The sequence below is a fragment of the Polyodon spathula genome, chromosome 7 (genome assembly GCF_017654505.1).
Source record: "Polyodon spathula isolate WHYD16114869_AA chromosome 7, ASM1765450v1, whole genome shotgun sequence".
Lineage (NCBI taxonomy): Eukaryota > Metazoa > Chordata > Actinopteri > Acipenseriformes > Polyodontidae > Polyodon > Polyodon spathula.
In genome coordinates, this window is record NC_054540.1 from 59,561,205 (window position 1) to 59,573,922 (window position 12,718).

Here is a 12,718-nt window from a genome sequence, read left to right on the forward strand (position 1 = left end):
GGCCTTTATACCGCGTGTACGAGTTACATAACGCCAGTATGTAGTTTTGGTTCGGGTTGAGAATAGATGATGCCTTTTATGCCAGGTTCAACCGGCATGACATTCATTTTAGCAGACCCATTTTTTTAAGTAGTAGTGTTCTTGGTGTTATTAAGTGCGTTTAAGAGTATTGCAGAAGACTTAAGACTTCCAACACAATCAGTCATTCGGTGGCAAACTGTTCTGTGTACATCTTTTTTTTTTTTTTCGATCAATACTCTTTAGTCTTCTTTACAATGCAGCGCTTGCCAACAGCCTTGAAAAAAAAATATGAATAAAGCATCACAGTCATATAAAAAGCCTTGCCGTCATTTTAGACATATACACGGCCGTCTGTGTCTTTCTTTGTTTGTTTGTTTCAATTAATGGAACAAGATATTATTATTATTATTATTATTATTATTATTATTATGATCTCATTTTAGATATATGCATAATAATCTGTAATATAATAATAAGAATAAAATACACTTTCAATTAATGGATCCAGGTATTATTATGTTGTTTAAAGTATCATAAACGCACCTTTTTTTATTACACCTGGGACTGGAGTCTGCAGTACATTCTAGGTACTCAATTACACCTGATTACCACCAGGTGTCCCCATAACCCCATAGAATGAGAACGCACAACCAACGCTCTTACAAAGCAGGCATTGAACCCCTTGGGTTATCCCAACCCAGGTTATCCTCAATATTAGCTTTGGTAACAATAAACTGCCGGATTCATTTGCATCTTGCTATTGGTGTCACTATAGAGGGAATGTAAAAAAACAAAAAAACACATATGACGCCTTTTTTGCACAGTTTAATAATTTAATGCATCATATCTATCTATTTTTTATTTCATTATTTATGACTAATATAGTTGTATGTGTGTCAATCTAATCACAGACTGGCTAACTGGGGCCTCCCTTTGTCATAGATAATGCTCATGTCTTTGATTAGGAATTGATATCAGAATAAACCTGTGTCCTTTTATAACACACTCTATCAGCAAGATACTGGATATTTTTGAAAACAGAACAGTTTATGGATGTGGTAAAGGCATTTCATTTTCTTTCTTTGTTTCTGCATTCACTGTCTGAATATATAAGAGCCCGCCCTCTTGTGGCAGTCATAGATTCCTGCGGTTTGAAATGAAGGTGCTGTGTTAAGGGCTTGAGTCTGAGATGTAACTGGAGGGCTTGGAAAAGCATGAATTATTTATCGGTGCATTTTTAGCATCTTTCTTTATTGCAACCACACTTACTCATAGCAATACCTTTCTATCAGATACCACTGACTCACCCAGTTTTGCTCCCCAATGCAGGGTAGCTGCCAGTGCAGTGAGCCTCTATCAGAGTTCCCTTTATTTAACCAGGCCCCCAGGGGACACACACACTGTGCTCCAGGGGGAGCCAACCGGAGGACCGGGCTGATTGCACGGGCCTGGCTGAGAGAAGTCTGCAGAGGCCAGTTTAATTAAACAAGCACTGCACAGAACATTCACACTTGAGTGCTTCCTAGGGCGTTTACATTGCGAATATTAACCTAGAATTTTGAGGATTTAAAATCGTTCACTGCAGAGTTTAGGAAAAACAAGTCCAGAGCTCTGTCTCTTGGCAAAACCACATGGTGCTTTCCTAGCTATGACAACAATAGCAAGGCTTTAGCACAGATACCTGTTTGTTTAAAATCTTTAGCAGAAGCCCAGCATTGCTACTGGCCCTGGACGGTGTGTGTTTGATGATGGGTTCGTGTCTTCTTTCTTTTCTTTTTCTGAACAGTAACATTCCAGTTCAGACTGGATGGAATGCATCTGCTGCCCTTTGGGCCATGTTCTTTAATCTTAAGCTTGGAAACATAAATCAATCAATCTTTATTTTATGTAATGCCTTTCATAGTGGCCCACCATCACAAAGCGCTTTACAAGATGCAGTAACAACAAGAAAATCCATAATACTTTAAATACAGAGAAATGCATAATACATGATATACAGTAAAACAAAACAAACAACCAAAAAAAAATGCATAATACATTAAATGCGCAGTTCATTTGTCTCTGAAATACGCTTCTATCAAGAGCTATTTTCTGGAATAAAGGAGAGAGACAGAGAAAGAGAGAGAGAGAGAGAGAGAGAGAGAGAGAGAGAGAGAGAGAGAGAGAGAGAGAGAGAGAGAGAGAGAGCAAACCTTGGAAAATATATTAAATCTTCAAGCTAAAAAAAGACATCTGGCAAATGAAGTTACCCCTGTGATATTATTCTGCAATATGATATTCCCTTTCCTTTCAATCTGATTCCCTTTCATCAGCCACTGGAACACTTGGGAATATTGCTGAAGCTAAAAAAACAAAGCTGCTGCTTTTATAATATGCACTAAATGAGATGCAACTCCCTGGACTCAATTTCTATTCAATATTACCTGTTCCCGTGCCGTTATGAAATTCATCTTATTTTAATAAAATGTTTCTTTCTTTATTCCTTCTGGTTGACTTGCAGATTTCCAGGGAAGTCAATGGAAGTGGTGAGTTGTAGAATTAGGCTTATTTCTTATACTTGTGTCCTCTTATTATAAAGTGCTGGTCACTATTCCTAGACCACTGAGCAGCCGCCTTCAATCCCAGTCTCAGTGCTAGTGGTACAATCACATAATCAAAGATTATGGCCAATAGATGCATTGTGACTTTTAGCTGTGTGCTAAGTTTTCTAGTTATTGTAACTGGCTTGGGGGAAAAAAAATAGCAAGTTTTAGTTTATATTTCAAATGTTCTTTTTTTTTTATAACATTCTAAGCAGGTTTGGAGATGCCCTTGCAGTTTCTATAAATAAGAACGTGGTTAAAAAGTACTGCAAAGCCGAAGGTAAAAACATTTTAAAACAATCAAAAAAGCAAATTGTGGGTGAGCCCTGATTGCAGTATGCACTTTCATTACATTTTAATGCAAATAATGCAAATAATGCAAATTGGTATTTTCTTTCACAAGAAATGTCTCATGCTTGGTTAACCAGGGATTCAATTATCTGCAATTCAGTGTATTACAGGGGTTTTCTGTATTGGCTAAATTGCTTTGATTCTGTAGGTACACATGGGCAGAAACCATGACAAATTAACCCATAAAATTTACCAAGTCAGTGTTTTAAAGTAAAACATTCAACCCTATATTATAATGCATTGTACTGTGAAAGGAGACCTGTGAGGCTTATAAACTACATGTCATGTGATTTTTATACCCTTACCAATGTGCTATAAATCAAGTTGCACATCGTGCATCACAAAGATTGTATGCCATGCAGTGCTTGTGCACCTGCAGTACAGCAGAGCTCTAAACCAAAAGAGTACGAGGGAAACAAACTGAACAAGCAAACACAATGACAAGAACAAACCAAACAAAAGAATAATGACCTAACAAACTCTGTTCACATGGCAGCAGGTGAGGGAGAGGGTGAGGTCATGTGTAATGAACCCTGTTCACATGGCAGCGGGTGAGGGAAAGCGCGAGGTCATTTGTAATGAACCCTGTTCACATGGCAGCGGGTGAGGGAGAGGGCGAGGTCATGTGTAATGAACCCTGTTCACGTGGCAGCGGGTGAGGGAGAGGGCGAGGTCATGTGTAATGAACCCTGTTCACAGAGGGAGAGGGCAAGGTCATGTGTAATGAACCCATTTCACATGGCAGGTCATGGGTTCACGTGGCAGGGGTGAGGGAGAGGGCGAGGTCATGTGTAATGAACCCTGTTCACGTGGCAGCGGGTGAGGGAGAGGGCGAGGTCATGTGTAATGAACCCTGTTCACGTGGCAGCGGGTGAGGGAGAGGGCGAGGTCATGTGTAATGAACCCTGTTCACGTGGCAGCGGGTGGCAGCGGGTGAGGGAGAGGGCGAGGTCATGTGTAATGAACCCTGTTCACGTGGCAGCGGGTGAGGGAGAGGGCGAGGTCATGTGTAATGAACCCTGTTCACGTGGCAGTGGGTGAGGGAGAGGGCGAGGTCATGTGTAATGAACCCTGTTCACATGGCAGCGGGTGAGGGAGAGGGCGAGGTCATGTGTAATGAACCCTGTTCACGTGGCAGCGGGTGAGGGAGAGGGCGAGGTCATGTGTAATGAACCCTGTTCACATGGCAGTGGGTGAGGGAGAGGGCGAGGTCATGTGTAATGAACCCTGTTCACGTGGCAGTGGGTGAGGGAGAGGGCGAAGTCATGTGTAATGAACCCTGTTCACGTGGCAGCGGGTGAGGGAGAGGGTGAGGTCATGTGTAATGAACCCTGTTCACGTGGCAGCGGGTGAGGGAGAGGGCGAGGTCATGTGTAATGAACCCTGTTCACATGGCAGCGGGTGAGGGAGAGGGCGAGGTCATGTGTAATGAACCCTGTTCACATGGCAGTGGGTGAGGGAGAGGGCGAGGTCATGTGTAATGAACCCTGTTCACATGGCAGTGGGTGAGGGAGAGGGCGAGGTCATGTGTAATGAACCCTGTTCACGTGGAAGCGGGTGAGGAAAAGGGTGAGGTCATGTGTAATGAACTCTGTTCACGTGGCAGAGGGTGAAGGAGAGGGCAAGGTCATGTGTAATGAACCCTGTTCACATGGCAGCGGGTGAGGGAGAGGGCGAGGTCATGTGTAATGAAACCTGCTCACATGGCAGCGGGTGAGGGAGACAGCGAGGTCATGTGTAATGAACCCTGTTCACGTGGCAATGGGTGAAGGAGAGGGCGAAGACATGTGTAATGAACCATATTCACATGGCAGTGGGTGAGGGAGAGGGCGAGGTCATGTGAAATGAACCCTGTTCTTTGGAAGCGGGTGAGGAAGAGGATGAGGTCATGTGTAATGAACCCTGTTCACATGGCAGTGGGTGAGGGCGAGGTCATGCCTCTGCAGCACTCGCTCTGTTTTCCCTGGCTTTTCAAATACAGTCATGTGTGTGTGCAGGTTGCTATTAAGGGATCCTAATAAATCCAGTAAGTGTTAGCTTTTGGATTCATTCACCACTAGGGAGCCATCACACACTCAGCCGGCCAGCAATGCATCTCTCAACACTGTAGGCATGTATTGATCAGCCTGGTCCCAGACTTGCAGCATCTCTGTTCTTCACCTGACCTCCACCTGTCAGCCTGAGCAGCCCTCCGTGACAAGTTCCAGGCTGGTATTTATAGTCCAGTTCATTATAGTTCAGAGGAGCCAGGCTGCTCTGTTTTTACAACACCGGGGGATTAGGTTTGGACCTGGGCTTGACGCACTAGCGCTGAGGGCCTGTCAGAATCTGTGAGTGGGGGGCTAAAAGTCGGAATCAGCTCATATATCATGAGCCAACTGTAGGCAACAACACAACAAGGTTATGCAAGGTATTTCTCAGTGTGAGGTCTTAGTTACACTGTATACTGTGTACAGTGCTCCTCTTATACGGTTTAGTTACACTGTATACTGTGTACAGTGCTCCTCTTTTATACGGTTTAGTTACACTGTATACTGTGTACAGTGCTCCTCTTTATACGGTTTAGTTACACTGTATACTGTGGACAGTACTCCTCTTTATACGGTTTAGTTACACTGTATACTGTGGACAGTACTCCTCTTTTATAAGGCAGCATTTCAGATATAAGGCAGCATTTCCCTGGCTCACATTTGCCCCATAATGCCATTACAGTAGCACTTTTATACCTGTTGTAAGACAGACACGGCCTGGTAACTAAGACTCCCAACTATACAGCTTATACAGGGGGAGGATTGTTTAAATAAATTGTCCCCAAAGAAAAACAAAAAGCAATATACGGCAGCCCAATGTTTTAATATCCTCTGGGAAATGTGAGCCTATAAAAAGTAATACCTTTCTCAGTTAAACAGCTGAAATGTAAATGTTTCTGTCAGCAAATTTAATGGACACTTGGCCCGAGGAAATGCTGGATGCAATGGATTCATTATTGATGGAATCCTTGATTTATTATTCAAAAGGAAAGTACCGGTAAAATATATTATAATAATGTACATACATTCTGCTTCTTCTTATTGGAATCTCTTTGTAACAGAAAATTCCACAGCGGTGGTGGGTGGCTATGAATGATCAGCGCTGATAAAAAAATGAAAGCAATGGAAATCTAATATTAGTTTTTATTTGGAAAGTTATTATGTGTTATATAAAAAATATATTTCCACCTTGACAGTTTCAGGTTAGCTGTGCTGTACACTGGTCCTGCAGTGGGTCCCTGAATCATGTTTAGAAGTGACTGCAAGACTAAACCTCTTCTTGGGTGAATGTGGGAGGCTGGTTACGGGAGTGGCTTCAGTTTGCACCATGTGCTTGCTATGCTTTGCCATGGTTTACACTGGAATCAGAGAGCACACTGTAGAGACACAGGTGTCTATTTATTGATCCAGCTGGTGATGTATCTCCCTTTACTCTTTATTAATCCAGCCAGGGGGGTTAATCAGCCAGGGGGGTTAACCTAGCGATGATTAACATGAATTACTACATACAATAAATTTTCAGCGGTACAGGGTTCATACATTTTATTGTGGCAGAATTAAAACCTTTCACTGTGTAGATCCTTAGAATAGACTTCTTAGTGCTGTATAAGCAAATAACAAGTCATGCTTGGTATTGAATACACCCTATGATTGGTTAACGCTGTTAGTGTGACTAATCATTTAGCTGGATTCACCTGCTGGCTATGTGAACTCACATTGGTAGCAGTGTGACCTTGGCTGGATGAAAAGCAGGTACAGTTTGCTGGCTGCAGTCCGAAGGGGGGGTTGAGATGAGTGCAGGTGACATGGACCGGCCCAATAAGATTCACTGGCGCAGACCGCATGGTATCTCATACAAATCCATCACACCGCATTTTCTGCATTCTATTGCCAGTTCCCCTGTGTGCTAATAAGCCTTGGAAAAAAAAAAAACTAAAACAGCAAAGCTTTGTACAATGACAATCAAGAATTCTTATGGGTTATGGGAATAGTAATCATTTAAAGCAATAAGGGATTATAGGAAACCTTTATCACCCCTTAATGATTTTTATTTTTTTACAGCTGCAAAATATATCTTTGGCAGTGGACCCACTTTGTATTGTTTAATATTGATTTGTACTTGCAAAAATCAGTGAGAGCTAAGGAATGCTCAAAAGTGCTTTAGGGGAGTACGTTTGAAGAAAGTAACACTGTATCCTCTTGCAGTCAGGCTGTTTCCTTTGCCGTGGCTTTCAACAGCAGTGCACAGAGTGGGAAGCGATCATTTCATAAAGCACACACCATGGTACAGTAGCTGCTATGTTAAAGCAATAAGACGTTGTAATGTTTCTCCAATCAACCACACAAAGCAACCCTGATGAGTAAAGGAATCCATTCCACTTCCTAACCGTTATTCATGTAGAAAAAACATGTTCAGCACAGTCATGAATGACTATGCAAAGAAACACCATATATTTCTGAATCTTGCAGACCGCACAGGTTCCCTATTAGACAGCAAGGAAAGTGCATCTGAGAGCTGGAAAGCCTATACTTCGTCACCATAAGTCTGATGTGATACCATCTCACCAAACATTATTGTAAGAAGGTTGACGCACTAAAGCAGTCAACTTCTAGACATTTAGGCATCATGCTGAGTTTCAAAGTGGGAGTTTTACTTGACTTTGCTTCTTTGAACACTGTTTCTTTTTCTATCCCTTTGGGATGAATTAAAAGAATCAGAAGAAACAGACCTTTACAATGTGTGTAAAAGTTTTGACATGAGAGAACATGAATAGGATGAGCAGTGCATGCAGTACAGCAATTAATTTTTGTTTTTGTTTTTATGAATTGATATGCCGAGGTTGTGTCATCCTTTGTTGGAAGTATGGCTACATAAGCAACACAGAACAAGACTGAGAACTTGATTCATTTCTACATTGTTTTAATAGATAAAATGCTCTGCTTGCTGCTTGGCCTCAAATAACCATTTTGAAACTCCAGCCTTGTATGGTGCCAAGGGTTTTCATGAATTACCACAAAACCCCATTGTTATCTTGCCTTGACTGGCTTCCAGTGAGCGACTGACTTGAACAGGAGTAGGTTTGCTGTGCCGGACAATCCTGGGGCTCCTGAGCCCATCATCATCGGGGGCTATTATCCCATTTGGAGTCACATTACTGCTCAGGTCTCTTTGGTTATACTAAATAGTACTGCTTTAGCTGGCTTTCAGACATGTTATTTGTGTTTAAGTGTGTGTTGTTAGAAGCTTTTTTTTCTTAGTTTGCTGCGATCAAGCTGGTGGAACTTGACCCAGTTTCACAGAATTGGAAACTGTGACGTTCTTCAGGATTGTCTGCGTCTCACTCAGAATCGAACTTTACTTGTACATGGCTGGCTTATCCTGCTTGTTAGATCAAAGTTACTGAATGTTAGCGTTATCTGCTTGACATGTTTTGCCTGGTGTTGTTGTATTTTCATGTAAAGTGCTCTGGGATATTATCTGACTCTGTTTGTCGTATTTGTCTTTGTAGTTCCTGGAAATGTTACATATGAAATGTATTCAAACGTACAGCCTCATGATACCTCACTGAACATTGTTTTGCAACTCCAGCAAAACTGACAGTGGAATAATTGAATTGAGGTCAGGTTGTAAAATCCAGTGTAGATGCTGTTTAGGATTGTTGCAGATAAGATTGCTGAACATCAGCCCGGGGCTCAGAGGAAAGGAGGACCGCCTCGAGAGTTTAAATAAATACATAAAGAAACAGTTACTGAGCACTTAGCTAAAAGCTTCGGAAAGATCTTTTGAACCCATGTTCAAAAGCAATCTCCTGGGAAAAGAAACAGCTTACCAGCTTCCAATGCCTCATCTTTTTTGTAAAGAGACTTTTTTTTTCTTACATTTTCAAGCCCCGAAACACAATTCAATAATGACTGGCTGGCTTACTGTGAAGTTGTTAAGAACCGTTGCCAGAAATGGCTTTTTGAAGACGTGTGCCACAGTAGAATGTTGTTGCCAGCCTGCAATGTCAATCATAGCCTGACACTTTGCTATTTAAAGGACAGAAAAAGGAGAATAGATGTGCTGTAGTAATACGTACTGTAGAATGCTCTAGGCAGACCCCTAGAAGCACTAAATGTGTGATGTGATGAGGTGCAGTGGCAGTAGGCACTGCAGGGTATCAGTGCAGTTGAGATCCTAATTTACAAGGGATTCTGTCGTGTTACAATAGGCTCTGTTTAACTCATTTATGAATATTGTGAATTCAAATTGTCTTGTCACCACAAAACACATTTTTAATTGCTGTGCTCAAAACGGTAATCTATTTTACATTGAAATATATAGGCTATTAAACACTATTAATCAACATTGTGAACTGCATCACAATTTAGCATGCATATACATAAATAAATACATTTGTATTATCTCTTATCCCTTTAATGGATAGTTGCTACTGTAAACATTGACGTTTCAGCTATTGGGTCTACCTCGGCAAATAATCAAACAGAAAATTTGAAATGATACTTTCTAAGTACCTCTGTGTGCTCTTTATTTAGGCAATACCATCTAAGGATGAGTGCATCACCATTAGGTAGTGTAGATAATCATTCTGCTTGAAGAGACAAACAACCTGAGGCAAAGCCTGATGATGTCTGAGAGTATCTTATCCATTTACAGAGCCCTTCGTGTCATCAGTTTCAATGGCTTCATCCCCGAAATGATCGTAAATTGGACTTGTTTAGGATGTTTCTCCTATGGGCCAATCGCCTCATTTGAGGTTTAGTGCATGTTCTACTGAATTGAGATGTATAGATGATTAATTGCACAACCTGACTACTGCAGTTTTTTTTTGGCAATTTGATTCCTGCAATGTACACACACTTTCAAACAGTTGAATCATTGAGTGGTAAATAATATGTTAAGGCTGGTAAAGCATTGTTTGTTGCTGTTTTGTAAGTGAATTATTTTGTGCAAATACATTTGCATGCTAACTTTATGAAAGCTGGTGGCACTAGTATGGCTACTGTCTGTCTGACATGCTGAGGGGGAGCATTCCTGTCAATGCTCCTCAATCTTGACAGGGACAACCACTCCTGCCATTTAGTGCTGGGACTTTGCCAGCAGAAATTGACTCTCATGCCATATTCTGTGAAGCATGAGATCAGGAAGTATAATCACTATTGATGAACCAGGCACAGTGCTGCATGTGCACTGCTTGTAACCTCCCTTCCAAACCAGCCCTTCAGAGGGTAAGAGGCTGGAATTTATCTTTCTGTGCCCAAGTCAGTTTGGATATTTTACTGCATTTGTGGTTTCTGATGGATTCAAGCCAGCCTCACAAGGATTGGAAACTGAACTGTTGTGTGTAAATATCTAATTATATATCAAAGAAGAGCAAATGCCTATTTAAAAATCAACAAAAGCAGCTTGTCAATTACACTTCATTTTCATTGTCTGTACTATAGTTAACTTTTTATTATTCATTGAATTGAACTTTTAGTATTTTGGACACAGGATTTTTGAGGCTTGGAAATAAAATGACAGCTTTAATGTGAGGCATTTCTAAATGACGGTAACGCAGTGGGCTGAAAAATATTCCAAGAGGCAGTAATTTCATGAGAAATATATTGTGCATGATGCAGAATCAAAGCAGTCCTGCTCCGCAGCACCTCGAATGAAAAATAGCAACTCAAGTGTTAATGTGCATGCTTCCTTAGCAATGCTAAACAGCAATGATAGAGTTAATGTGCATGCTTCCTTAGCAATGCTAAACAGCAATGATAGAGTTAATGTGCATGCTTCCTTAGCAATGCTAAACAGCAATGATAGAGTTAATGTGCATGCTTCCTTAGCAATGCTAAACAGCAATGATAGAGTTAATGTGCATGCTTCCTTAGCAATGCTAAACAGCAATGATAGAGTTAATGTGCATGCTTCCTTAGCAATGCTAAACAGCAATGATAGAGTTAATGTGCATGCTTCCTTAGCAATGCTAAACAGCAATGATAGAGTTAATGTGCATGCTTCCTTAGCAATGCTAAACAGCAATGATAGAGTTAATGTGCATGCTTCCTTAGCAATGCTAAACAGCAATGATAGAGTTAATGTGCATGCTTCCTTAGCAATGCTAAACAGCAATGATAGAGTTAATGTGCATGCTTCCTTAGCAATGCTAAACAGCTTGTTCAGTATGATTCATACTAGCAATGATCTCCATGTGTGATCAATAACAGAAAATTAGATTCAAATGACATTTATAAAATGTACAAATAACAATAAAAAAGTTGACAAGCTATTTTTCAGGAAAAATATGAACTGCTTTGCATAGCCTGAAGATGCTAATTAATATATTAGCTTGCATCAATTATATGCAAGTGCCTTGTGCACAGAATTCATAATGTCAGGAACTACACTATACAGCATTTAGAGGTACTTAAACCAGGAAGCTATTCAAATCATTTTTCCAAAAGCACTGTGTGTAGTAAAGTGACTTCAATTGAATAGACAACTGTATTTTTGTAATGCTGTCTTATAGAAACATAGGCCTTATTTTGTTATACTGGGTAGGTTAAAAGCACACTGCATCTTCACCTTGCATCTTCACCTTGCATCTTCACATTGCATCTTCACCTTGCATCTTCACCTTGCATCTTCACCTTGCATCTTCACCTTGCATCTTCACCTTGCATCTTCACCTTGCATCTTCACATTGCATCTTCACCTTGCATCTTCACCTTGCATCTTCACCTTGCATCTTCACCTTGCATCTTCACCTTGCATCTTCACCTTGCATCTTCACCTTGCATCTTCACCTTGCATCTTCACCTTGCATCTTCACCTTGCATTTTCACCTTGCATCTTCACATTGCATCTTCACATTGCATCTTCACCTTGCGTCTTCACATTGCATCTTCACCTTGCATCTTCACCTTGCATCTTCACCTTGCATCTTCACCTTGCATCTTCACCTTGCATCTTCACCTTGCATCTTCACCTTGCATCTTCACCTTGCATCTTCACCTTGCATCTTCACCTTGAATTTTCACCTTGCATCTTCACCTTGCATCTTCACCTTGCATCTTCACCTTGCATCTTCACCTTGCATCTTCACCTTGCATCTTCACCTTGCATCTTCACCTTGCATCTTCACCTTGCATCTTCACATTGCATCTTCACCTTGCATCTTCACCTTGCATCTTCACCTTGCATTTCACCTTGCATCTTCACCTTGCATCTTCACATTGCATCTTCACCTTGCATCTTCACCTTGCATCTTCACCTTGCATCTTCACCTTGCATTTTCACCTTGCATCTTCACCTTGCATCTTCACATTGCATCTTCACATTGCATCTTCACATTGCATCTTCACCTTGCATCTTTACCTTGCATCTTCACCTTGCATCTTCACCTTGCATCTTCACATTGCATCTTCACCTTGCATCTTCACCTTGCATCTTTACCTTGCATTTTCACCTTGCATCTTCACATTGCATCTTCACATTGCATCTTCACCTTGCATCTTCTAGCTTTGCAGCCATATCCTTCCTTTGTGCAGAAACAGAGGACTGTCAGCTGAGGATCCCTAACACAGTGACTGATCTACATCAAACCCAGTATGTCGATGTCAGCTTGTGCATTGGGCTTTGCTTACTTTGCCTCTTTCTTTTCTAAGAAGTCCTTGGGTAATTGTACTGTATGCATTTTTAGAATAACACACAGCCTATATACAGACCGCATACTGTACTGTGCATTG